Consider the following 23,275-nt stretch of genomic DNA (forward strand, 5'->3'; position numbering starts at 1 on the left):
GGTTTTTATAGTCTGATAAAACCACTGATTTTCTTGTAGATAAATGTGACAGTCAATTCCTTCATTCTATCCATCTAATCACTGAACATCTTTTCTTCTGGTCTTAATCACTTGTTACATGCTGATCCTTTAGATGCTGTTGGTTGGTTCCCTATTCTCTGCAGTCTGTCATAATGCTGAATTCTGTTCCTCCTTTTTAGACAAGTCTGTTCAGATTTTTTTGATGACTCAATTTTCCATTCCCCAAGATTGAGTCCCCTTTTTCTGTCCAACCTCATAATCCATTCATTTTCAACACCTTAACTATTACTATTTCTATGGTCTAGACATATATATTTGAATTCAAAAAGGTTGGTTTTAGAGTCCAAAACATTAGATCAACTTATAGTAATCAATTTAATTCATAATAGACTCTAGAAGTCTGATAAATTAGTTTTCTAGGACTTTCCTGCCAGCTAACTGCTAGCCCACATTTCCAATTGCCTATCATATTTCTATGTAGTCTGTTTCTATGTCAATCTCAATAGATCTAAAACCAGGCTATCATTATAGGGAATTACTTCATTTCCCTAAAACCTCCAATTGAGGGTTATATAAGTTTGGAAGCAGTGAGGAAAGACCAGTTCTCACAAAGAGCACATACAAGGTGCCAAAAGGTATATTGATTCCTTCAACCTGCATTAGCTGTATGATCTAAACTAAGATCCGTGCAGGTATGGGAGCACTATCTTCTCCCTTTCTCTGTGTGGCACTTTGTCTCCTGGGTACTAGGACAGCATTGCTATGTCCAGAAAGTCATTAAGTGACCTATGAAAACAGCCCTTTCAGCTTCTGCTAAAAATTTCTCTCCTGTAGTTTTAACCACGAAGTAGACAGTTCATAAATAAATATTGAAGAATGGTCACAGGAACCAAAAAAATGCAGTTGTTTCTTTAATGATCTTATCTGGTGACCAGCCACTCTGGTTAGTCCAGAATTGAGGTTGGTCTCAGGATACAGGACCAAACCCTCGATAGTCCTATGTAGACCAGCATGGTTGCTTTTGAAAAAAAGAGGCAAAATGACACAGAAACGTAATGATACGAGATGGAAAAAACTACTTTGAGGGTAGGTCCTTAGGTCTATAAGAAGATCCCAGTTTCATTTATTTTGCATCACTGATTTAATAACTGGAAATGAAGATATGCATCCAGAGCAGTTGTTCACTTTTTGATTATCTTCTTACGTGCAGATTCCTTAGGGTCACTCCAGATTTACCAAATCAGCATCTCCCAATGTGGGGACATGACTAATCTGTAGTTTGCAAATACAGACATCTAACTGCCTTAGTACAAGCTGCAATAACAATACCAAAGACCAGGTGGCTTATAAACAACAGAATTTACTTCTCATAATTCTTGAGGCTGGAAGTTCAGACTCAGGGTAACAGCCGGTGAAGGGTGTCTTCTAGGTTGCAGGCAGCCATTTTCCATTTTCTTATTATACCCTTACATGGAAGAGAACAGACTTCTGTTGACTTTTTTTTTTTTTTGAGAGAGAGAGAGAGAGAGAGAAAGTGCATGTGCATGTGAGCAAGTAAGTGGGGGAGGGGCAGAGAGCGATGGGGAGAGAGAATCTTAAGCAGGCTCCATGCTCAGCCTGACACAGGGCTCAATCTCATGACCCTGAGATCACGACCCTGAGCTGAAATCAAGAGTATGGCTCAAGGAACTGAGCCACCAGGCATCCCTCTGGTGACTTCTTTTAAGGGTACTAATCCCATTTATGAGGGCTCTATCTTCAAAACTTCATCTAATCTTAATTACCTCCCAAAGGCCCCACATTCTAATACCATCATATTAGGGGGTAGAATTTCAATATATAAATTTGGAAGGGACACATTAAGTCTGTAACATTAAATTTCCAGGTTATGTTTTTTGTAATTCTGCTCTGTAAATCCCTCTGCTACACACATACACACACACACCACACCACACACCACACTTCTGTGAATATTGTTTTTCTGATTTGTTTTCTTTTGTGTGCTTTAAAGAAAAGAGAGAATTTCTTTATCTCTATTACCACTGGGTGGAGTATGAACAGCAGGCATAGAAATGGCAAAAATGCCCAAGCCAAATTGATTCAAAGAAAGAAATGGCTGTGAGAACATTAAAGAATTTGGAAAATTTTCACAATCCATGCAATACATGTAAGAGATAGTTGTATACGAATGTTTTATATTTTTAAATTTACTCTATTCCAAAGAGTTCTGGATTTAACAAATTATGATTTTATTTTAATGCTACTGCAACCTCACTACCAATTTATAGATATTTCTCAACATTCAATAATTGGGATAAAGTTATATACAATACTTTCCTGATAAATTTTAATGGAGATACCCTAATTTATTAGCATATTCTTGCTTGATTTTTCCTAAAACAATTTCAACTTCATACATAATGGATTTATAATTAATTCTCAAATACCATGCATATTATGAAAGGGACGTATTTAAGTTTTCACTTGTCAAACTATTTATCCTTAACTAGTTATAAACGAGTAGTATGGGTGGAGATTAAATATGTCCCAACTTTGCACTTCTTTTTTTTAATAAAAGTTCAGAAGGCTATCTAGCGACCATTGTCAAGGGAGTCAATGAACATTGTAAGACTCCATCAATCTATGTAAGTACATGGTGACAAACTAAAAGACTGAACATTATCACCATTTCTAAATTTTAAAAGAAATAATTTTATTTATTTCCGGGCCATTTAGACAATATATTTTTTTATTCCCTAACATTTCAACTTCATGACGACACTTAAAGATTTTACAAGAGCTACAGTGTGCTCCTTGCATCCTATATTTGCTTTTTTAATTCATCTTAAAGAGGAATTTAAGAGGCTGACAGTGAGTCATCAACCTAATTGGCTGTAAAGTTTCATTATGCTATAGTTTCTAAAGTTAGCACTAATGTATTGCTATAAAGTGCTAAATATTGTCAAAGGCTATATGTCAGCCATCTATTTAAAACACTGTAAAGTTGTGATGTGCTTTAGTGTGTAGCTTAAAATTAACAGCATATAGCAAAGTTTTGGCATGGTGAGAGATGAAGTCAGCCTCATAAATTTTATAGCAAGATTGTTTTATGTTTTCATTAATGAAATCTAAAACATCTGACTGTATCTCATGATCCTGGACAACAGAGTAAGTCCTTACTGGTCTAAGCAGTACCACATGCACCTCAATTAAGGTCTTTTGAACATCACCGTGTATTTTCTTGGTTTTGAAAAGGCAAGTCTGCTCACGTTTGCAAAGTGTGTTACTATGACAATGTGAGTTCCTAAGATGAGCTTGACGTGAATTTTAAATTCTTTGACTGACAGATAGCTGTTGAGCTTTGTTTTCTAAAAATTTCTCATTTCTCAGGGTATGGTTTAGTTTTACAGATTGAAATTAGGGTTATTTTCATTTTCCTGAAAGTATGTTAATGTAATGATGAGCCAATAAACCAGTCGATTCAATGAAGAAAGAAAAAAAAAAAAAAGGAAGTCCTCTCAGTTGTTTTATTCCTGAGAACCCAAATATCCAATTGGTTCATCTTTTACTATAGTCCTAGTAGAAATAATCCCACATTCTAAACTTGCAGGTTAAAAAGTATTTATTTAGTTTCTCCCTTTACTTTTTCTTAAGTATGCAGCAACTATTTTAAAGAATTAAATTGTTTTCTTGCAGTCACTGTTGAGAGGATGCCGGGAGGAAAAAGAGAATCTGTGAGCTGTTAAGAACACATTTATGCACCTAGGACCAGATTTACAAGTCATTCTGAATTCCACAACAACCCCATATGCCTCGCTACCTGATGCACCAGAGAAAAGACCGTCATGTCCTACATCAAGCTTTCCTAATACCTCACACGTATGTACTAACTGCACAGTGGGTGACTGAAATCAGTGAACCACACCAGGGACAATCAGCGAGAACCAGAAAGAACGGCACAAGGAGTCGCTATCAAGTCAGCCAACATAAGACACCTTTTACTGAATTTAAACTGACTTGGTTTCAAGGATACAATGGGGGAAGGATGGGATAGAAGTACAAGCATATTCAATTATACGGGAATATCTCCAAAGCAGTAGGATTCACAGATGTAGTGTGTGCAACCCCAGACTGCAGGAGATGAGAACATGGGCCCCGTGGTGAGGCAGAAAGACAAACTGACTGAGAGAGGCAGCTGGCTACGGAGAAAGAAGACCGGCCAGTGGGGCAGACCTAGATTCAGGTTCCAGCTAACATGGCTCAAGGCAATTGGCCTTGGGCACATTCCTGAACTTCACGAAGCCTGGGCCTTCAGCTGGGAAAGTTGCCCTAGGGACCTCTGTGATGGGACACCCCATCTTTCCAGCTTCCTCTGCTTGTACCACCCTGCCTCTCCCAGCTCCACTGTAGGTCCTTGAATGTAACATAATTGTCCCACCGCTGGACTCACTTAGATGTTCACTCTGTAACTCTCTTCACTCCTTCCTGGATGCCTCTTTCTCAGCCTCCAAACTTCAGGTAAGCTGTCAAACCAAATTAGGCTGGAGCACTGATATTTAATTTTTAAAAATATAGCATTCCAGATCAAATCCTAGAGGATCTTTAATGCCATGCTTAAATACTGAATATTGTTCAGTTGGAAACAGAGAGCCATGACCAATATTTAAAATGTTTCTGGGAGTATGTGTGTAATAAATTGAAGCAAATGTAATTTGAAGGCAGACATACAAGCTGGGAGGCAGGGCAGATATAAGTTGAAACAGGAGGGGAAAAAATAATGAGAGAAAATATATTTCAGATGTCAAACTGACAGTATTCGGGCACCTGATTAAATATGGGAGTAAGAGTTGAAGGCAATCAACAACCCAGGGGTTTTAGGCTAGGCAGTAGAACACTGGCAGCATTAACAGAATTTGGAAAATCAGGTTAACAAGGTTTGTTTCTGACAGTTCTCCTACTGTATTAAGACCTCAGTTAAAATAACTGATTTTTAATACTCTGCAGTATTTATTATATCCTCTAACGGAGTATATAGACTTTATATAAATTTGTTGAATTATTTAAAGAGCAAAAGATCCAAATGTTTAGAGTAATCATGCAACAGTAATATGGCTGATCATTTATTTATGACATTGCAAGAATTTAAGCTGCTTTGGAGTAAAGTACCATTTGCAGCACTGTCTTGAGACCAATGGTATGAGAAGTCAAAGACCTGCAATCCAGTTCTGAGAGAATGACCCGCTGACTTTGTGTCCTTGGTCAAGTTATGAACTGTCTGGCATTTGTTTACTTCTCAGTAGAAATTAGATGACTGAACGAGATAATCAATCAGGGTCCCTTCAGTTCTAAGGTTCTGGATCCTAGGGTATGTTCTCTTATTTGTTTCTTTTTATACTCACTAAGATCACTGCAAGATTGCATAATGGTATGAGTGAAAAAATACCAGTAAAAATGATTCAAAACAGTTTGGGATATCAAGTAACTGGGCTCCCATTGAGACCTGGAAATTCCACACTAACAAAATACCAAACGTCAGCCTGGATTTCTTTTCCTGTATTGTCAGTCTGGTTAACTGAGTCACTACATTTTCATTCCTCTTAGACTTGAGCTATATATCAAATCTATTTCCGCATGAAGGAGAAAAGTATCGGTTCTTTTGATCCAATGGTTAAAGAAACCAATTATGGGAAATAAGGTCAGAATAGTAAACGGATGCAAATAATTAAGATGGACAGGATCCTTCACAAATAGCATCTCATTCATCCTAAATTATTATTACTCCTTTTTTTTAATAAAGGAACTAAGCCTCAAAAAGCTGAATAATTCACCCAAGATCACACAGTTACGCAGTAAATGGTAGTCAAGTCTGACTCAAAACCTTGGCCATTTACTATTACACCTCCTCCTTCTTTGTGAAATTTTGTTTCTTCCAACTAGGGCTTAACTTTCCCTTCTCTGCTTAACTTCTAGCCATTAAACCCATGATTGATTTGTATCCTATGTGAAGCAGCAGGTAGAGGGTGTGTGTGTGTGTGTGTGTGTGTGTGTGTGTGTGTGTACCTTTAAAGAGTAGTGAACAGGAATTAAAGAATATTATAAAATAATATACACTTTTACAGAAATACTAATAAATATTAACAAATGGCAATATTTATATTAAAATATGCGAAAAGGGGAAATACATTTATATAACATTTTTCTGAAGTATAAACAATTGATCTTGCTTATAGATTTCAGCCATACACATGAGATAAAATCGGCATAATACAACTGAAATTCATAAGCAAGATGATTAGATATTTGCGGTGAAAACCAAAGCTAATAAAACTTATAAATTAATATTATAAAAATTAATAGAATATTTTAGCTCTGAAGGTGAGAGTGTATATGCATGGACGTGTCTGCCAGATTTCTCCGAGAAAGTAACATCAAGCTCAAAAGAGAATTCGACACCTAAGATTCTGCTTTGTACATTCTGCAGCAGGCTTTGTCAAGGACCTGTATAAACAGATGTATTGGACTAATGAACTAATTTGAGCCAATACCTTATCTATTTACAAATGGCAGAGAAAATGAGAAGATAAGGGTCCTCTGCTGAAAGTCACTTGCTCTCTCTTTCTTCTGTAATTTAAATATAGTCCCAAGAACTGAAGGCTCTTAGCTGCCTGAGGACACATCCGAGACACTTGTAAATCAACCCCTGAAGAGTGCTCCAGCAGCCCACAATGACTTCTCTCCTTTGTGTGCCTGGCAGGAAATGGAAAGTGCTTCAGGCACATGCCAGGTGTCCCCTTCAGGTGTTAAATTTTCCATGCAATGCCCTAGGGTTTTTAAAACCCTGAAAAACCTAAGGTAAGAGGCAACTAAGATTAAGAGTGTATCTTCAGGCAAAACAACCAGTTTTAAAAAAAGATGCTCAGAAGAGGAAATTATTTCATAGATATATCCCTAAGTCCCCAAACAAAGAAAAGGCATTTGATTAAATTCAGATAGTTGCATTTCTCTACATAATTATCTTAGATCCTGCATATCAGAAACAAATTTTGATTCAAGAGTGTACAAGATTATTGACAGAGTTAACTCAATAGTTAGTAGCAGAGTTTCTCTCTTGAAAGCATATTCAAACTCTCCCATAGAAGAATCCAATTTTCCTTCCATAAATCTCCTTTAGCAGACAGGAGTTATAATGCCCCCTCCCACCCCAAAATATGTTATAGAGTCATTGCAGACCTTAAAATGTGGCTTAGAATCTGCCTTAAATTTTTTTTTCTGATTCCAAAAGCTAATCAGTATTAGTAGAAATGTGAGAAAAAAGTATCATTAAGAAAATAAAGAATATTTATTAGCCCACCATGTTAACCACGATTTGCATAGTGATCTATGTCCTTAACAGGATTTCTCTATTTTCCCTCTTTATTTTTAAAAATTAAGAAGATTCTGTGTATATATTTTTAATATGCTATATTCACTTCACCTATAGTGAGAATTTCCTGATATTGTAGGAAAGCACGGTTTTGATACTTGCATTGTAGTTTGTTCAATGGATTCAAGTTTTGCATTTAACTCTTTTCTGATACTCAATGTGATACTTGGTGCGAAGTAGGGATCTAACATTGTTTTCCAAATTATGAGCCAATTCTTCCACACTATTTATTGAATGGATATTCTTTTCCCCATTAATTTATATAATGTCACTTTTAACACATATCAAACTCTTATACCTTCTTGGATATATGGCTGGAGTGTCTGCTCTAGGCCACTTGTCTCTTGACATGCCAATACAGTACTACCTTTTTGTTACAATTACTGTAATTTTATAATAAGCTCTACCATCTGTTCATGAAAGTTCTATCAATACTCTTATTTTTTGAAATTCTTGATAGTTCTCACAGATAAACTTTAGAATTATTTAAGCTACTTCCAAAAAAACTGGAGCTTTTATTAGAATTGTATTGGTTTTTAAAATTAATTGCAGAAGACTTGAAATAGCTGCAATATTAAGTGTCCCATTTGGGGACACAGTGTCTCCATTTATTCAAATCTCCTTTTGGAATCCTATGTCACTCATGCATTTCTTTTTAAAACCCCTCAATATTTTGTGTTTTCTAGCTTTATGAAACAATTTATGTCTTCATTTTATTTTTAACTGGTTAATCTTGGTATAATTAAATTTCAATTCATTCTTATATAAGGGGAGAAGAAAATGTTGACATTTTCTTCTCCCCTTATATAAACTCTATGCAACATAGAAGGCCCAGATTAAATTCTATCTCTCACAAAGAAATACAAGAAAAACGCAAAAAAAGAAGCATGAGTTCTGGTATCAACAGATCAAGACTTGAGATCCTTCTTGAATCTCCTATTCTTTACTCACAGAATGGGAATTTATACCTATGATGCATGGCTGTAGTGAGAATTAAGTGAGAAAATGCAGGGCATCTAGCTCATTATATAGTGAATAAACACAACTATTTGTTCTGTGGGGCTACAACATACTTAAGCTTCTACAGCGTGCAATACTCTTCCAATTATACAAACAAAAGAAATCCCAACATGAACCCAGGATATATATTCATATACTCATTCAATAAATATGAAAGAGGCAACTTAGTTCAATGATTAGCAACAACCGCTCTGCAGTCAGTCTGCCTGGGTTCAAATCCATAACACCATGTACTAGTTATGGGACTTAAAGTCTCTAATCTCTTATGCCTCAGTTTCCTTATCTGTCAAATGGGAATAATAAGTATCTCTCCCATAGGATTGTTGTCATAATTGAGTTAATTGTATAAGGCAGTCTGAAGAGTGTGCTGAAGACAGTAAATACTGTATAAGGGGATGTTGTTATTATTACCTTATTATCATCATTCAGTAAGCTTGTGTGATATATTAAGCACTGAGCTAGATACAATGGTAAACTAAAACTCACCTCATCGCTGATGTCATGGAGTGACACTTGGGGCTAAGATCTAATGGAAAAATGGTTGTGAATTAGAGGATAAAGGGAAGCAGGGGGAACACAAGAGGCAGGGTGATAGCACTGGCAAAGGCCTAGTGATCAAAGGGGTAAGAAGAGTATGAGGGGCTGAAATAATGCCCAGGTAGCTGGAGCTGGGCAGGAAGGAGTGTGGCCTTCCTGATGAGGCCTGAGGCTGGTAGAGCAGATTAAGGGACTTTGCAGGCTACCTGGAATCAATCTGTCTTCTTCCTATGCGCAGTGGGAGGCCATTGGAAGGTGAAATAATTGGGTTTCCAGTTCAAAAAGAGCACTGGATCAGAAGACAGGAAGGAAGAAAGAGTAGTTAGAGTGGGCTGGTTGGGAGGTTGTTTCATAATCTGAACAAGGGCATATGGTGGCACGGGCTAAGGTGATGATGAAGATGGAGAAGTATAAATGCATTTGAGACATTAGGAGACATAATTAAAAGGATTTGGATGGAGCTAAAGAAAAGGGCGCTGCCAAGAGTGACTTCTAGGTCTCTGGCTCATGTATCTGGGCAGACCCTGCTGCTCAATGAGACCAACGATGCTGTCTAGGCCAGAAATATATTGTCCCTCCCACCAGATGATCACATTTTTGCCTAATGGGTGATGAAGATGGTGGATTTGTTCCTGTTAAGATAGGCCAGGGAAACCCCACTAGCCTGCACCTGAAAATTCTGTCTGCTCCCTTAGTGCATCAGGAATGTACCCTGCCTGATTTGTGGCATTTGTAAGTCCAGGTCAAGGCTTCTCCTGGGGTTCATTATTTGTATTATTATTTACAAACTCCCTAGGATGTGAACTACAACCCAGGAACTAGGGAAAGAGATGGCACAGGAATTATTTCCAAGACTATGTTACCGGTCAGCAACTGGCTTCAGTCATTCTATTTGCAAGTCATTCATCATACTCTCTCAGACATTCTCTTTGGAAAAAAAAAGATGAACAGTAAATAAGACAGTCTGCACTAAGCATGCACATAGGAAAACAGAACTTTCCCCCTTTCCACTCTCTCTAGTTCCACCTTCCCACTCCCCTACCCTCTCACTCTTAAAATTTTGTCAACAATGACATAATGCCACTAGAAGAACACATACAATGAGACCCGAAAACTTGCAATTAATAAAATAGGAATGCTCGCATTAAAACAATCTTCAAAATGATCCTGTCTGCTCTTTTTATACTTCATGACATGACCTATCAGTGGTTTTAAAATCACTGTAGTGGATCACAAACAGCATATTTTTAGAAAACAGAAATCAGTGCATTGCACATAGTAACGGGAAGTGTTGTTTCTTGAAACTGTCATTACAGTCGCAAAGGCACCTGTGTACGGGGTTACCATACACAATAAATCACTAATCAAAAAGAGTTTGAAACTCACTGACCTAGTCCAGTCTTCTTATTTTACCAATGTTGAAACTGAGGCAGAGGAACATTGAGGGATTTTTCAGGTCTGACATATCATGAAGAGGCACAGCTAGAAACAGAACCCTACCACCGAATTCCACGATTCTTCCCTTTATATCATGTTGCCTTTTTCAGCTGCATTTTCTCTCCCTTTGTAACTAAGTTCCATCGAGGATAAGTAAACCTTGAGGGTATCTCAAAGTGGCTTTGTCCATGAGGAATTGAAAGCCTTGAAAGAGATTAATTAAATCAATTATGAGAAGAAGTGAATAACAAGAAGGTGTGGGTTACCGTAACGTTCTCTCATGCCACCATAAAAAGGATTATTGGTTAAAACCAACAACATTCAAAGAACCATGTTTTTTGCCTGAAAGTGTCAAAAATAGAAAAGCAAAGGGCTTTATAACAGGGATTTCAATTTAAAAAAGAAACCAGAAGTACCGTAAATATAAGATGCATGTTCTTTAAATGAAAATTTTAGGGCATCTGTGTGTAATACTGGAGCACCCAGATGAAAAAGGAAAACAATCATTGCCTCTGTGCAATGTGGTCAATCCTCTGGGTGACTGACTGGGTCTTTCACTTTTCTTCCCAATTTTAAGGGTCACAGCACAGGCGTGGGTATAATGCCAGTGGCTGATTAAAGCAGGTCACAATCTATCTGGGAGAGTTTCTATGCCATCCTTCATAGGGACAGGGACCAGACAAGATGACCTCTCTTGTTGCCTTCCAATTAATTCAATCAGCCTCTGCTTCTATCAGACATCTTCACGGATGCAGACCGTCCACTCATTTCAAGTCTTCATCAGGAATCAGTAAACACAGAGGCTGCAGACTGCATTTAGTGAATCAGCAGGATTCATTTTTCAGTCATCATTTTTGATTTACAACTTGTTTCTAAATATTATTTTCTCTCTCAATCATCTGAAACCTCATGAAGGACAGGGGCTGGCTCTGCATCCTCTGAGTACCCACTGGGCATAGCATGGTGCCCAAATCTGTCTTAGGTTAACATCAATGTTTGTTAAACCAATCTGAACTGAGTTTCGTTCCAAAGAAGGACATACCCATAAAATAATCCCAATTAGCTGTGCATAAAGCCTTCCCTTTTTAATATTTTGTGAAGTGCCACTCTAGGAAACTATATGGGATATAATAAAGTACAACTGGGAAAACTTTTTTTCAAATAAACAAAAGCTATGCCTTCTATTTTTATGTTCAAATAAATGTGCATAAAAGGTAGATATCGGTAAGGGTGTTTTGCTTCTTGCTTCTCTCCACATGGGCTGGTAGGATAATTTCCATAATAGAGAAAACAGACCATCTGAGACTAACTGCATCAGTGTTAAAACAGCAGATCCAAGATGAGGTAAGTACTCATTTCAAAACCCTCATAAATCAGGAAACTGTGGCTGTATTTCATCACTCCCTAAACAATAAAATATCAGTATTTATTAAGCAGAACTCCTACACACTGTTGCCTAAGATAAAAAAAAATTGTAGCTTTTGACTAGGAACTTACCTTACGGTGGAAAAGGAGTAGATCTGTTTGACAAGTCTTTATTTTTTTTTTAATCTAACTAATATAAAGTGTGATGTCCTTAAGCATTACATATAAACTAAATTATCACTCATGATTTAGTGTGAGTCCTATCTAGACCTAGAAACTTTCCAAAACAGAAGTGGAATTCTGGCCCCATAAGGAGCAAATTAACCACCAAGGGTCTGTTCTGGCCACAAGCCCTGGTCTCACTTTGAGAGATAGAGCATGACCTTTTGGAATCTCTCATTATTACTCCTGTATATGAATGCCAAAAAAAAATTTTTTTGAAAATATTTTCATCTTTAAACCTTCAATACATGCAAATGCAAAAAAGAATTGAAAATATTTTCATCTTTAAACTTTTATCGCATGCTTTGAATATCAAAACACATTTTGTGCGAAAAATTATAAATAGAAATTTGATATATTTAGAACCAATGTGAAAATCATAGCCTGAGATGCTCTTTAAATTTAGTTCTAACAAATCTGCTTTTTGGATTCTGTTCTCAGTGGTTTATTTTTACTCCCCAAATTATGTTACTACCATCAAGGACTTGGATAGAAACAGGGAGCTATGATAAAGGAAACATTTAGACATAATGGCTCAAGTGTATAAATGTTCATAAACAGTCTTCTTTTTAGAAGCAGAGAGGAAGAGACCTAACATTTATCATTTCTATTATGAGCCAACCACCATGCTAGACAAATTGGATATGTTCTTACATAATTCTTGCAATAACTCCATGAGGCAAGTTATATTATTCCCATTGTTTTTTCCAGAAAAGAAAACTGAGTCTCAAGTTTAAAAGGCCTGCCCATTGTCACAGACATAGTAAGTTGGAAAGCCAACACTCCAAACTGTGTCTTGCTTTATAGTCTTACTCAAACTGTCTTGCATTACAATTCAGGTCTAAACAAAAAAAGAATGTGCCCAGGTACAACATAATGAATTTATATTAAGATATAAACCTGTTGCCAGATCCTTGGATAAACCTATCTCATTTAACATGACTCTAAGCACTTGGTAAACATCTGGCCTTTGACTTTCTATGACAGTCCTGTGTGCTCATCTTCTGTATGAAGTAGTCATTTTTAATATGTGAGTTTTATGATAGTCTTTCAATCAAATGCTTTTACGAATGAGACAGACTCAGGTATGGGAGTCATTTGGTAAACCACCCTCTCTTTCAGAGCCAACCTTTTCTTAGAAGAGCATTTCGGCTTCTACTCTCTCATTGCCATTCACATCTTGACTTCTATTTGTCTTCTAGCCCAACCACACATCAACGCTGTCTGGGAAGAGACCATTGGCGGTACCTCGGTACTAATTCACCACTTTTCCACAGTATTAGAATTCATGATTTTTAGTAGGCATGTGGCTGACCAGAATAGACTTAATTTTCCAAACTCCTTTGTGTCTAAAAAGAGCTGCCAATAGGATTGTAAACAAATGTACAGGGTGGTAACTTTCAGGAACATTTTTTAAAAGACATGGATATGAACCCTTTGTCTCTATTATTTTCATCCTTTTCTCCATCTGGCCACTTAAAAGGCAAATGTGGTAACTGCAGTTCTACCTGCCTTCTGGAACCAGGAAAAACACCCTAGAGATAACAGAGTAGTATTAAAAAGTATAGGTACCTTAGGCCAGAGTAAAGAAGAGCCATTGCACCATTCCTGGACTGCCTCCTCTGGATTTTATCAGACAGAAAAATAAAGTTCTGTCTTGTTTAAACAAGTGCTATTTTCCCTGTTACTTATAGCTGGACATAATCCTAAATGATATACAACCATGATCTCTTTGTGTCTAAACTCAAGGACAATAACCCACTCACCACATTTTGAATTTTGATTATACTGGTCTTTATGAGGTAATATGAAACAGTAGGAAAAATAAGAAATTTATGATAGAAATCCCTCTACTTACTAGCTCTGTTAACTACAGCAAATGAGTTAACCTCTGTTGGTCTCAGCGTCTATATTGGTGAATAAGAGGAAATGACCTCCTACCTCAGAGTGTTGTTACAAGCAGTCAATCAAATGAAAACTACAATCTGTGTCCCCTTTTATAGATGCAGGTAATTTAGGATTACAGATTTTACACCTTTGACTTCAAAATACCTTTTAACCCAAGTACACCTTTTCTAGTTTTACCTACTCACGGAATTAATGAATATTCCGATGTTCTTCAAATAAATCAATTGTTGTTTATAAAATAAACAAGGGGGAAAAAAACCTTTCAAGGCATTCTCCTCTTTGTGGTTTTTAAAATCATCTCTGTATCCTATCTGATTTTAAGACAATGTCATTAATGGTCTGCAAGAGCAGGGACCAGTTTATTTTCATTTGTCATTTTATTTCCATGTGCCCGATAACATCTCAGTATATGTTAGTGTCCTCTATCCACTTTTGCATGCTAGTCATTCCCATAGCAAGGGTCTTTCCCGGGGCCATGAAAAGTTGTGAGTAGATTTAGGCCCTACCTCTACAAGCCACTTCTTGTGGCAGCCTCTTGTCCTTTGCTTTGTAAATACAAACCTACAGCCAATTATGTTCCTTGATAAAGACTAATTATTCCATTCCACACTTGTATAGCCTAATAATAAATATAATAAATGAATGGACTCAAGAGCTCACTAAAGTTATTATAATTAACATGTATAGACATTTTGTCAATCAACTGGATATATTGGTCTAATTTAGAAGATCAGATTAACCTGACAAAGTGTTTTTGATCTGCATGTCTGTTTTTCATTTTTTTTCTCAGTTAAGTTCACAGACAGAGTAGTTTTCAGTGCTGTATCTTTCTTATTTTGCAAATGCTATTTTGCTCACACTATTGGCTCTTTCTGCTCGCATAGTTAGGACTCTAACCAACTTATGAAGGAGACTAAGTTAGTATCCAGTGCCTCAAGCCTCTGCAGGCTTCTAGATCATTTTTTTTCCTTTAAATAACCATTCTTTCCCCTCATCCCTGTCCAACAAGTGCCCAGCATCAGCAAGATAAATTGGTTTGCAAAGAGATATTAAATAGTTGATAATGTTCAAGGTGTTCCACACTGAGTGGACTTTGTTTACATGCCTTCATTTCTTTAATGTAAATCATCAGTAGGTTGTAGGTTGGAAACAATCACCTAATTTAGATGACCATTTATTTCAATTATCCCAATGATGACCCTCTTCCCAGATTTCCAGGAGTCAACAAAAAGAGTGGAGGGAGTAATAATAACTCTGACTGAATTTTACAATACTCCTTTTTGATACACATTTGAAATTTAATGTGTAAGCACATTTAACTTTTAAAAAAATCCCCTACATATTATTTTATTAATAAAAATTCTACCTTTCTTCAGAAGTAAAAATTCACTATTACAAAATAAGTACAGAAAAAAATATCAAGTCAATTACTGCCTTTTCTTCTTAATCTAATTGAAAGAAATGCCCTTCAAGATCTTTTATTCCTATTATATTTGCAAAATGATAAATAAAGAGAAATTTCCATTCTCTGTGATCAATTTTCCAAGTGGTATTTCATCTTCTTTCCTAATTAATTTGCTATTTATTGGTTTTTCTCTTTTTTTAACTTCTTCATAATCATCCCTGGCTTTTACATGCTGTGGCACATACTTGCGTGCTTTATTAAGTTGGTAGATATCTTAGTTCTATTTTTGGATATTTGATCTCTTCTGCTTATTTTGTAGATCATCATACCCCAAATATGTAACTTATTCAACTGAGGTAAATTCTACTAAAATATAATTTTTAGTAGCTTCACTAATTTTCAGAGAAATTCCCCAAAATTTTATCTTGCTATCAATTTCATTCTCTTAAACAAAAGATGTCAGCTGAAAATCAAATGAAATTGACTAAGGATGAGGGGGAAATATTGATCTAATTCTTTCTATTTGAAAGTATCAGATTAGAAAATGCACTTGCTCTATTTACTTTCTTCAGTGACTCTTTGGTCAAATCTATAAAAAGGAGCAAAAGCCATCTGCAAAGTGTATAATTTTTTTCATTAAAAAATCTCTTTCAAGATAAGGTGCATTCAGGGTGGCTACCCTACGACCCAACAATTGTACTACCAGGTATTTACCCAAAGGTTACAAAAATACTGATTAGAAAGGGCACATGAACCCCCAGTGGTTATAGCAGCATTATCAACAATAGCAAAATTATGGAAAGAGCCCAAATGTCCATTGACCGATGAATTGATAAAGAAGATGTGGGGTGTGTGTGTGTGTGTGTGTGTGTGTAATAGAATATCACTCAGCCATCAAAAAGAATGAAATCTTGCCATTGCAACGACGTGGATGGAGCTACAGTGTATTATGTGAAGTGAAATAAGTCAGTCAAAGACAAATACCATGGTTTCACTCATATATGTAATTTAAGACATAAAACAGATGAACATAGGGGAAGGGGGAAAAAGAGAAGGAAGCAAACTATAAGAGACTCTTAACTGTGGAGAACAGACTGAGGGCTGCTGGAGGGGAGGTGGGTGGGGGGATGGGTTAAAGGGGTGATGGGCATTAAGGAGCACACTTATTGGGATGAGCCCTGGGTGTTATACCTAAGTGATGAATCACTAAATTCTGCTCCTGAAACCAATACTACACTATTGTTAACTAACAAAAATTTAAAGAAAATTTGGAAAAAAACCTCAGAAAAACAAAAAAAATTTTTTAAATCTTTCAGATATTCTTTATATATGTCATTCCTGGTTCCCAAAACTTTATATGCTTTTTGACATTTCCTAATGGACTTATACTACATTGTCCTGAATATTCCTCCTATTTCAGAGTCATTCAAATATTTCCTATGCTCTAGAATGGGGAAAAATTGTTTTATCCCTGTCTATTGCAATGATAAAATAAAATACAATTACATTAAAGGACATGAAGAATGAATTCTATTTTACGCTTCAAATGGGCTCTATCATAACTAAACAGTTAAGCATATAATTAGTAGCAAACCAAGAAAGCATTTAGACTAATTAGGCCTAGAGTCTAGGAGATGAGTTCACAGATTATGTCTGTTAGACAGCAATCAGGTCGATGCGGTCAATTTAAAACAAAACAAAAAAATAAGTAAATAAATCAACTCATAGACCAAAAAACCTGCCAATAGTTTTCCTTTTTAGCTGATGTGAATGCAGCCTTCAAAATAAGCTGTTCTTTACATAAAAATAGAAATCATATTGTCCAGATCATATTCAAAATCTTGTAACATATGGCATTCTAACTTTGAAACAGCCTTTTCTGAACTACCTATGTGATCAAGGAAGAGAGAGAAGAGCATCAGATGTGGTTCAAACAACTACAGACAGGAAAACAAAATGTCTTGTTTCTAGTACACACTTAGTTTCTCCACAATATGATTTAGAACATACAATAAGATATCACTATAAATATCTTACATACGTTGCGCTTATGTTGCATTTTCTGCTTTCCAGAAGCCATACTGAAATCTAAGATAGCCTAATCATGTTCAAAAGACTAACAACAACCAAAAAAATGGCAATGAAACACAATAAACAGACTAATTACTATTCAGTGGGGAGAACAATGGAAGCATTTTTTCTCTAGCTGTAATCAGTTTATAATTGTGGCCCTGCAAACACGGCAACACATAAAGAAACAGCAAGAAACTCCCAGTCAGCTTCTGTGTTATAAATGTAAGGGATCGACAAGCTTTTTATCTGCAGAGCCCTGACAGATGATGGAGACCCCATGGTTCTTAGGTGGCTGCTCCCTTCATCAGCACCGGCATCCAGACCAGGTGTATAGGTTATTGTTCCATAGAAGCTAATTTATTTTTCTAAATGTTAAAATCCCATAGAGCATGATAAATAACACAGGCTTAAAACAACTAAAGCTAAGCATTAGGAGAAAGTACCTTCTTATTTACAATGAATAACAAGCCTAAAGAAACATAAAAATATGAAAACGGCTCTAAGCTATGTGGATATTATCTGATATCATGACTTGTTAGAATGATTTCATTTAGTGGAATAGAAAGTGTGAGTTGCTTTCTGCTACTTCAGCCATTTACATTTTCTATATAGTAACTTTCTAGAGAAGATCTGCTATATAGATTATGTCACACAGCCTCAGAGATCAATTTATCAGGAAAAGGCAAAAGATGAAGGCTCTCTTTTAATTTGGCCAAAGAGTTAAATAACTAACCTGTTTCCTAACTTGAAGTCTGGAGTATAGAATGCACTGTGCGGAGGAGAATATCCTTAAAGACATTGTTAATGATGTTCTACCTTTTTTTAAAAAAAAGTAGATGACTGACAACATCAAAGTGTGTACTGAAATTTACTTTTATTTAATAAATATGGAAATACTGTCCTTCCTAAAGAGGAATCTACCTTTCCATGGCTTCATAAAGATGTAATAGATAATATATCCAGTCATAGCAACATTTTAAATTAAATGTTGGATATTTGGGTTGGCATTAGTATTTATTCATGTAGTTGTATTAGTCATTGTACTAAATCATTGTATCACTATTTTATTTAAAAGACTGTTTTACATTGAAAATTATGATTATATGCCCTAGAGGTGAATCAGCTATATTTTCAGATGGTTGTGCCAAGGCAATCACAGGGTAAAGAGAAACTGCCAAGTCAGAGACCACCTCTGGAGCCAGGCCTGCACTAATGGTGGTGGGAACATATGGTAAGAATGGTCCAGAGTCCAAACGGGCAAAGGGGAATGGGGAAGAGCAGCAGTGATGCCCTTCAGGTGTAGATGCAAAGAGGAAGACAGGCATGACTGGTGACTTGGTAGGTGAGGATCTGGGGCTCTGAGGAGAACGATCCGATGTGAATGTCAGGGGTTCCAACTGCTTTGCTAGACTGCAGAATGTGAGTCAGATGCCTTTCCTGTGGGGAAGTAAGTACGAAATTTGAGATTCTCATTAACTCTTTGAGATCACTAGGGTGCCATTTGATAAATGACAGTGCCAGTGTTCTAAAAGGAGCTCAAGCATCTGTTGGAATAAATGTGCATCCTAAAGTGCCCTGCTTCTTCATGTTGAGTGTTATCCCTATCCAAAGAATGTGTCTGAATATCAATGACTCCTACATCTCATGCAAGCAGTTATTACGTTAAAGAGAGAGAGAAGCAGAGACAGAGAGAGAGAGAGGGAGAGAGGGAGGGAGGGAGAGAGGGAGAGAGGGAGAGAGAGAGAGAGAGAGAGAGAGAGAGAGGAGACCTATTTAGTACAGCAAACAGTTCATAAGAATACTATGACATTCTTAATTTTAAAAAAATACTTAGTTTGAGATGTCACCTTTAGATAATGGAATATCTTCACTTGCTACCAGCTTTCTTTGTCCACATTTTCTTTGACTTACCTTCTCTACACAGACCTTCTTTTTTAGGGTTATTATCACCTTTCTACTTTCTAGTTTTAATGCAAAGCATTGACTGTATTGCTTCACATGAGGCAGCTCTCCCAGACCAGCCTTTTTTAAAGTACTGCTGTAACAAGGGAGGTTGCCAACTCAAGGTGGTAACTCAATGTTGAGGTCTGAATACACTCAATTTAAGCACAGAGTCGAGGAAGAGACATTCTCTCTCCTTGCTTAGGAGCTCAAAGGGAGAAACCAACCTGTAATGTCTACTGTCAGTTCACAGCATTGTGTTTAAAATCATAGCCTGAAATGATCTTTCAAACTGTTTTTTTTCTTTCTCTTATTTATTTATTTATTTATTTATTTATTTATTTATTTATAGTATGAAATTTATTGTCAAATTGGTTTCCATACAACACCCAGTCCTCATCCCAACCGGTGCCCTCCTCAATACCCATCACCCACCCTCCCCTCCCTCCCACCCCCCATCAGCCCTCAGCTTGTTCCAGTTTTTAAGAGTCTCTTATGCTTTGGCTCTCTCCCTCTCTTTTTTTTTTCCTCTCCCCCTCCCACATGGTCTTCTGTTAAGTTTCTCAGGATCCACATAAGAGTGAAAATATATGATATCTGTCTTTCTCTGTATGACTTATTTCACTTAGCATAACACCCTCCAGTTCCATCCACGTTGCTACAGAAGGCCATATTTCATTCTTTCTCGTTGCCACATAGTATTCCATTGTGTATATAAACCACAATGTCTTTATCCATTCGTCAGTTGATCAAACTGTTTTGTTCATAATTATTATTTGTTGCCATCAGGTGAAAAATATTCCCTCGGGCATAGCTCATGGGCAGAAGAACTATAGGGGTGGTTAACTGAATTCCATAAAGAAAAAAAAAAGACTCTAAAGGTAAGCCTCAATTTTAATCAGGATACTAATCAGTATGCTGAAATTGAACACGTAATTTCAAGGAAATCATTTTTTTTTTTTTTTTGGAAAGATGGAGAGACGGATCCAGAGGTACTGCATAGGCACACCTGAGGATTGTGCGTTCTTTCTCAGTGCAAGCACAGGCTTGCTGATGCTGGGTTCACTGCAGAAATCAGGAATGCCTCGTATTCGCAAATATACTTTCCAAGGAGCTTGCAGATTACAAGTGAAATGTTTCCAAAGTAGTGACTTAGAAGATCTGTGTGGAAAATGCTGCTCTTTTTTCCAGTGTCTGGAAGTATGCTGTTCTGGAGGGCCAAGGTCATGGCCACAGTGTGCTCCTCTGTAACAAGGAACAAGGGAAGGTCTGAATGGGGATCTCAGGTTGTTCCAGTCCTGGCAGGCTCTCCACATCTGAACCGTATCTGTTTTCTTGATAGGAATTTAAAAAAAATTTTTTTACAGTGAATGGTTGTTCTCTTTTAACCAATATCCACTGCCCCTGCAAGCCCAAAGTAATCAAAGCAATGCTCAAACGGTTTACAAAGTATGATCCCTGGACCACCATGGCAGCACCACTTGTCAGGGAAGGTAATAGAAAGTTTCAGCCCAGTTGTACAGAATCAGAAACTCTGGGCTCAGCCCAGCAATCTGTGTTTTAGCAAAGTGATTCTGATTCACTGAAAAGTTAGAGTTTCCCATTTACACTGACAGCATCTAAAAGTTATTCGATGTTACTCTCAAGTCTTAATCATTAATTACTCTGAAACTGATTGTCTGCCCTGACTTTACTACCACAACCTTTAGAGTTCAAGCCCTTTCAACCTGAAACACTTCCACAGTCCTAGAAAATAAAGTCATTTTTCTGACTTCTTTTTTCAAAGCCCTGTATGTAAGTTATCAGGTGATGCTTCCATTCAGGCTATGGACAGCATATTCATTCTGTCTAAGCCATTCCAGTGACTGAGGGAAACAGAACAATATCCACCAGTTGTCAATATAATGTCCAGTCACAGACTGGGCCCACTTTTTCTTTGGCCCATTCTGTACTGACCTTTGGCCACAGCAGATACAAGTTCTTTCCTCGTTCCTCTTTCTTCCATCTTCTTTCCTACTGAGGTCCACTCTATAGAATTTACATCATGTTACTCCCTGCAGTATAATTTGAACTACAGAACACTCTTTCATGTTCATGCTAATCCACCAGTACCCTTTTTTTGCCTCCCAGAAACAGAAGGGAGTTGGGAAGAGTGTACTGTACATAATCACGCCATGTGAAGCTTTGTTGAGGCAGTTTTCCCATCAGCTAGCTTTTAAATCTTTACTTGATTGTTTCCTTTTTCTACTTATGATAAAAAGTGTCCTCTTCTTCTACTTCCTTTCTGATCCATACTTTAAAAGTTAAAGTAACAGTTTCCTTAGTAACAGCTACCCACTGCCCTTTTATATTCTTTTGCCTAGTTTGGTCTGTTCTAATAATATGGTAGAGTGGAAAGGTCACTGCAGGTTAGAGGGACTGTGTTCAAGGGACAATGCTAGCACTTACAGGCTTATCAGCGCTTGCCAGGTAAAACTCTGAGTCATAGTCTCCTGATCTAGAAAACAGGGTTAATTATTACCTCTTCCCTGTGCACTCCCTATTACTCTTTTTTTTTAATGTTTATTTATTTATTTTGAGAAAGGGAGAGAGAGAGGGAGCAAGCAGGGGAAGGGGCAGAGAGAGAGGGAGAGAGAGAGAGAATCCCAAACAGGCTCCACACTGTCAGTGCAGAGCCTGACATGAGGCTCAGTCTCGAAGGTGAGATCATGACCTGAGCTGAAATCAAGAGTCAGTCACTTAACCAGCTGAACCACGTAGGCAACCCTCCATACAACTCTTGAAAAGACTAAATTAAAAAAAAAATGTATGTAAAGTCATCATGAACACTGTACAGAGCTGTATAAATGTGAATTATTAGCATCAGTGAGAGAACTTACCAGACTCAAAGTGAACGCAAACACAACTGGGACCCAAAAGCCATCACAAGTCTCCTTAGAATAATAGTGACCCTAGGGGTGCCTAGGTGGCTCAGTCAGTTAAGCATCTGACTCTTGATTTTGGCTCAGGTCATGATCTCACAATCCATGAGTTCAAGCCCTACATCAGGCTCTGCACTGACAGTGTGGAGCCTGCTTGGGATTCTCTCTCTCTCTCTCTCTCTCTCTCTCTCTCTCTCTCTCTCTGCCCCTGTCCAGCTTGCTCTCTCTCTCTCTCAAAAATAAATAAACAAACAAACAAACAAAAAGAATAACAGTAGCCTTTTAATCCACAGAGTCAGAATGCCACAATTTAGAAAGGCTGAGCTGAGTAGCTAGTAAATGTTTGTAATAAAAAGCAACTAATAATTGTTCAGTTTTGCTAAAATGGTTCAAAGTAGAGAAACTTAGAAAATATAATCTAAGATATTTCCATATTTGGAGGAAAGCTGGGGAAAAAAGGAGTCAACCTACCAAAGACCACAGTACTTAAAAGAACCATGGAAAGTGACTGGGGGGTCAATCCTATATGAAAATGCTCACTAATATAAAATAGGTTTTGAGGTTAATCAATAATGCATTAAGAGATTATGAGGGGAAAATCACACCCATAGGAAATAATTTGGATCATTAACAGCAGCATAGATTTACATCAATTTATATAGTCCTTGAAAACATGATATTTATTTCCCTGGATTTTCTTTAAGTCTTAGGAAAAAAATATCAATTTGGAACTCAGAAATCACCAAAACAAAGAAGGTAAAATAAGGCAGAATGTCTCTGCTCTTTTATTACTGAAACTACCTAAGAAATGAAAAATACAGCCCTTGGCACCAGCAGTGTTAATTATCTACATTATTTTTCCTTGTATGTAATCTTGAAAATATCAGCCTATTAACCTTGTAGAGTGCATTTTCACAGACATTTTGCTCAGCATGAGTTTACAACCAATCCCAAATTGTTAGTGTCAGTTCCTCGGGTTCAGAGTCTCCTAAGGTCATTTTT

General features: G+C 37.0%; 1 protein-coding gene and 1 long non-coding RNA gene across 2 annotated transcripts in view; both read right to left on the reverse strand.

The window, feature by feature from the left end:
• GRM8 (glutamate metabotropic receptor 8) overlaps window positions 1–23,275 on the reverse strand; it is a 756,021-nt gene that overhangs the window by 284,054 nt on the left and 448,692 nt on the right. The window lies entirely within an intron of this gene.
• On the reverse strand, window positions 20,604–22,314 carry LOC122210785. The gene is made up of 3 exons (XR_006198243.1): window positions 22,232–22,314; window positions 21,309–21,380; window positions 20,604–20,686 (listed from the first exon to the last, which is right to left on the reverse strand). It is a non-coding gene; the product is annotated as an uncharacterized LOC122210785 (long non-coding RNA).

This window comes from Panthera leo, chromosome A2 (assembly GCF_018350215.1).
Source record: "Panthera leo isolate Ple1 chromosome A2, P.leo_Ple1_pat1.1, whole genome shotgun sequence".
NCBI classification, from domain to species: Eukaryota; Metazoa; Chordata; class Mammalia; order Carnivora; family Felidae; genus Panthera; species Panthera leo.